This window comes from Diabrotica virgifera, chromosome 9, assembly GCF_917563875.1.
Source record: "Diabrotica virgifera virgifera chromosome 9, PGI_DIABVI_V3a".
In the NCBI taxonomy this organism is placed as follows: domain Eukaryota; kingdom Metazoa; phylum Arthropoda; class Insecta; order Coleoptera; family Chrysomelidae; genus Diabrotica; species Diabrotica virgifera.
In genome coordinates, this window is record NC_065451.1 from 154,294,967 (window position 1) to 154,300,654 (window position 5,688).

General features: G+C 33.1%; 1 long non-coding RNA gene across 1 annotated transcript; it reads left to right on the forward strand.

Moving 5' to 3' along the window:
- Nucleotides 1–751: 751 nt before the first annotated feature.
- Nucleotides 752–4,810, forward strand: LOC126892272 (uncharacterized). The gene is made up of 4 exons (XR_007700753.1): nt 752–1,080; nt 1,139–2,593; nt 2,652–2,846; nt 4,628–4,810. It is a non-coding gene; the product is annotated as an uncharacterized LOC126892272 (long non-coding RNA).
- Nucleotides 4,811–5,688: the final 878 nt, after the last annotated feature.

Genomic DNA, 5,688 nt, shown 5'->3' on the forward strand with positions numbered 1-5,688 from the left:
TTAATGAAACTGGTTCTTCGTCACGCGAAAGAAACTATGAAACTTGGTCTCATTATCAACCAATTTACTTATTAAATTGGTTTGGTATCCTTCTTCAACCCTATTCACATACATTTCATCAGTTTTACTCTTTTTTGGTTTACCTTCATATGAGAGCATCATTTTTAAAATGTTCTCCTCCAATTCTTGCTCTTTTAATATGTGAAGATATACCTGTCTCTGTAGATACCCCATTATTATTATCACTAAATTAATTACTACTTACTATTACCGTTGATTGATAAATATAGAGGGGTATATTCATCCAGTATATTCATCAATAAACGTTATTACTATTACTACTACCTACTAATTATAAATTACTAAATATTACTATTATTATAAATGACTAATGAATATTATTAATTATTAAGGATTACTATTATTATAAATTACTAAATATTCCTATTATTATTAATTACTAAGTATTACTATAATTATAAATTATTAAAAATAGTATTATAAATTACTATGAAGCAATTTTACTGTTATCGGTGCTATCCTTTATCAGATAATATATAACATAACCTTTAACCTATTATTTTTTAAATTCCCGCTTTTCATCAGCTGTTCTATCTGATGCGTCTAAACGCACAAGAGAGACCACCCCAACCACTGCGTTAATTGCTTGCGACTACTGCTTGCGTCGAACGCATGCGACAATCGCATAAGAGAGACTGCGCCTTAAGGGGGCGATCATGGAAAAAAGGTTGGGAACCACTGACAGGTGTTTTCGTGGAGCACGTCCTGAACGTGTTCAGAGGAAGAACGCTTGCGCATTAGAATTTTGGCTGTTCGCGGTGTTGAAAAATCCTCCTCTGAATAAAAAGTTCTCTGTTCGCGGAGCGCAACAACTTGTCCTGAACGTATTCGGAATGCGTTCAACAAGTTCTGGGATTAAAGAGAGGATTTATTGTCCGCACATGTGCAGAAGTTGATTTGACGAATTTATTTATTTTGTTAAGAGATTCGAGATTGTATTTCTAACCTAACAAGTTTAAAATTTTGAATTGTTGTGTTATCATACAAATGTTGTAAAAGGTAAGGTTTTTTAAATTGTATTATGTATTTCAGTTTCTTATTTTTAAAAACTTTTTAGATGATGAACCTCAGTTCAAGTGATGAAGATTTGGAAGAGATTGTAGGACTTTTAAATGTTCCAAAAAATGCAAATTTTTTTGAGGAAACTGTGCGAAACATTTTTGTGGGGAAACTATTTAATAACTAACAATTTATACAGAATTTTAGATTAAGTAGAGACTTAGCTGTAGATTTGGCAAATAAGTATGAAAGATCTCATTTCCACAATATTATGTAAAATTACTTTTCCTGTTTTGGAGTGTTGTTTGTCCTAGCGTAGATAAAGATAAAAGAATAAGGTTAGGCAATTGGCATAGGCAACCCAAAAAACATCCGGAAATTGTTCGTGCAGAAACAAATTCAGAATATATTCGGAGACACGCTTGCGCATATATTTGTATCCGGGTTAAGTTCAGAATACATTCAGGATGTGCTCCACGAAAACACCTTAATAACAATATTTTAGGACTGGAAGGAGTAAGAACAGAATCGAGAGTTATCAAGTAACTCTATGAGAATACGGTAACGTTATAAATAACATGTAAAGTATACAGTAAAATAGCGTTACCGTATTCTCCTAGGGTTACTTGATAACTCTCTAATGTCAAGAAATTCTTCCCAAATATCTTGTGCGTCTGTGCGAACTTAAAATCCGAAACAAAATCCTCGGACGTCGAGAGCGTATCCCGGACACGTTCAGGATCTTTTTTCTGTAATGCGCGAACACCGAATTAAAAATCCGGAGGGTGTTCAGAGGGAAAGATTTGAGCTCCGCGAACGCTCAATTTTGTTCTCCCTCCTGGCTCCTGGGTATACCCAGGATGTCCTGCGCAGTCAAAGCTACAGAATGAAAATGTAAACAACCACAAACCGATATTTCTATAGGACCTCTACGCGCTATTGCCAAATGTGTTCCGGATATACGTAATAGGGTGAGGTAGAGAATTTCATAGAACATTTTATATAAATCATACAAGAATCTACAGGTCGAGCAAGTCTCGTAAATTTCACGATTGCGAGCCACGCTTCACGCAACCGTGTTTGCGTACTTGTGTTTCAAGTTGCGTGGTCGTACGGAGTTATATTTACCAAATTTAAATATAATCGTTTTCAAAATTAAATCAATATGTCAATATGGCTACTGGGTGTAAAAGATAAATCTTATTCTATCTGTTCTTAATGAGTTTTAGATAATTTTAGTTGTATTTCTTTGTAATTTTGTGTTGTACAAAGATTAATTTAACATTTTCTCTGGAAGTATTAATTTAGAAAGATAATATGCTTCATTGGTGTTGTGTTTTGAAGTGTGAAATGTGATAAAGTCAAGATAAAGTTCACTTTTAAACTGAACTAAATAAGGTATCTGAGAGACAACAATGGTTAAATGCAATACAATGTACAGGTTTGAAAATGAAACTTTTCAATGTACAATGAAAATTTTCCTGTCCTGTCTGCTGTAATCATTTTATATCTGGTAAGTTACAATTACAACAGTAACGATTTTTGAAGATGTTAACATTTTAATCTTATAGGAAAACCAGCCGACTTAATAGATAATAACAATCTCCAGATTGGGTTCCTTCAATAAATATGGTCTATAAACACAATGAAATAAGTTCCCCAAAATCTAAAATGGAGTGGTATCAAAGGAGAATTAAAGGGAAAAATATTCATATTGAAATTATTTATAAGGCACTGGACTGTCTTAAATTCTACAATAATACTAGGTGGGTAAATGATTTTAGACATTTTTCATTAAGAGTAGATTAAGATTAAGTAGATTTTCATTCAGTAGATTTAAGACTTGTTTACACGGGTAGAGTAATGATGCAAGTACTTGATAGAGTAGAGTAACTCTACCTGTAAAAATGCTCAGCACAGTAGAATAGCTGGTAGAGTGTATAGTTGGAGTTAAAGTAGAGTGACTAGCAACCTATGGCAAAGTAACTACTCTATGACCACCACTACTGCCAAAATGTCTACTCGGCTGCACACTCTACCCATGGAACACGCTCAATTATGGCAGAATAGAGTAGGTAGGAGAGTACATGGGGGCGCTGTCATTCTGGCTGGAATTGTGTTTTGTGTAAATAGTGAAAATGAAGTTCACCGAAGATGAAACTTTAAAACTTGTAGAGCTATAATACGGCGAATACCAGTGTTTATGGAATTTAGGTAGTGTATACTACAGAAATAAAAGTTTGCAGCAAGCTGCGGAGGATGAAATCGTCGAAAGAATGGCAAAGGGGGCTTTGGAGTAAACAAGCTTAAGCAAAAAATTAAGAATTTAAGGTGCACTTATAATCAAGAGTGTTTAAAAATACAAAAATCGGTTTCACTATACTAGCATCAGTACTATACTTGTACTCTCCTCACGTGAATGGTATCAAGCCATTTTTGGTAGAGTACTACCACTACTCTACTCTCCTCAAAACTCTACCCATGTAAACAAGTCTTTAGAAACAGTGGAAAATGAGGTAGCTAGTAGAGTAGTAGTAGAGTAAAATATACTGGTTTAGCAAATTGCAATGTTTTAAGGTAATACAGTAGCGATAAACAGGTAGCCAAAACGTGTTCCAAGATTGTCACTGTAATTTTGAATATTTTTTCGAGGCATTTGGCACACGTATTCGTAAAATAATAAAGAATGGCGGTACAGAGCCCAATTTGAAAAATATATTAATATGTGGAAATTACTCTGTAATTATACAATATTTAAAAAATGAGCCTGTACCGCCATTAAGAAGAACAAAAAAATACACTTTCTTCAAATAAACTTTTTTATCCGATGCCTAGATTTTGTGTAATTTTGGAACTACTAATAAAATAAAAAATTTTAGTAGTTCCAAAATAACACAAAATCGGATAAAAAAGTTGTATTTGAAAAAAGTGTATTTTTTTGTTCTTCTTAATGGCGGTACAAGCTCGTTTTTTTTTATATTGTATTTAATTACAGAGTAATTTCCACATATTAATATATTTTTCAAATTGGGCTCTGTACCGCCATTCTTTATTATATTACGAATATGTGTGCCAAATATCTTGAAAAATATTCAAAATTACAGCCGCAATCTTGGAACACATTTTCGCTACCTGTTGATCTATACTGTTTCCTCTTAAGATAGTTTTAATAGTTATTTATGATATAAGTATTAAATTTTAAGACGCGCATGTGAAAGTTAACTTGAAAAAATAATTTTATTAATGTTTTGACTTCCACATCAGATGTCATTGTCAAAATACAAAATATTCATTATTATTAGGTTTGTTCTAGCAAACGGTCAAACTAGTCAAAAACCATCAGCAAACAGTTGGTCAGTAAAAGAACATAATACAGTCACCAGTGCGATCCCCTCTACTCGCGCTGGTCCACTATTCGCTGATGGTTTCAAACTGATGCTAGAACAAACCTATTATTATTATACATATCATTATCTGTAAATAATATTTCTTCTGATTGTTAATTGTAAAGGATAGAAAAATTACCATTTATTTTATTTTTTTTTAGAATCAGCTGAGAGAAGTGGTCTACAAAAAAACCAGGAAGGAAACGGAATATGTGGCTACGAAAGGCAAAAGAAAGGTTTACAAAGCAAATGTGACACATTTTTTTGAAATATTTAGGAATATCAGTAAATTGCATTAAAAAAATGTATGAAAAGATTTTGTTCAATAAAAATGTTTATATTTATCAAGGATGTATTATTTGGTATGGCCACATATCGTCAGTGATGTAATAATACATCCTATCTGTTTTTTCATGAGTTTTGTAAGAGAGACTAAAAACTTGTCTTAGGGTCACCTCCTGTTTTCATATGATATTTTTTGACTTGTTTTGTAGTAAATTAAACTATCTATGAACTACAAAACAAGTCAAAACTTACATATGAACACAGGAGGTGACCTTAAAACATGTTTTTCCATCTCTCATACAAAACTCATGAAAAAACAGATAGGAGGTATTGTCACATCAGCAAGGATGTACAGTGATGAGTGCCCTAATAACCGGCAAAATATTTAGTTGTGAGATAAAAAGAAATGAAACTAGTCGAGCTGGGAAATTTAGCGAAATTAACCTTTAAATTTACGTTATATTGATCCCACCTTTACACATATCGGAGGAGTATGTCAACTAAAACTGTCACTGTGACAGTGGTAGTTTCCAAACTCGTCTGATACGTCTGAAGGTGGTACACAATCAATACAATCTAAATGTATAAGTTAATATCGCTAAATTTCCCAGCTCGACTAGTTTCATGTCTTTTTATCTCACTACTTAATACATCTTTTGTGCTATTTTGCCGGTTATTAGAGCGCTCATCACTGTATTTCTGGTATATCCAGGGAATGTCTACAAAATATATTTTGAATGTCCAGAGAACATTCGTGGACATTCATGGAATGTTCCAATAAGACATTCAGGTAATGTTTAAAATGCTGACACAGGATTTTCCTGGGATGTTCTCAGGGAACATGTTTTCAAGGATATTCCAGGAATTTTTCAATGTCTGTGTACCTTCTATGGACCTATATGGAATATTTTGGTGTTATTACCGCCGCACTCCACTT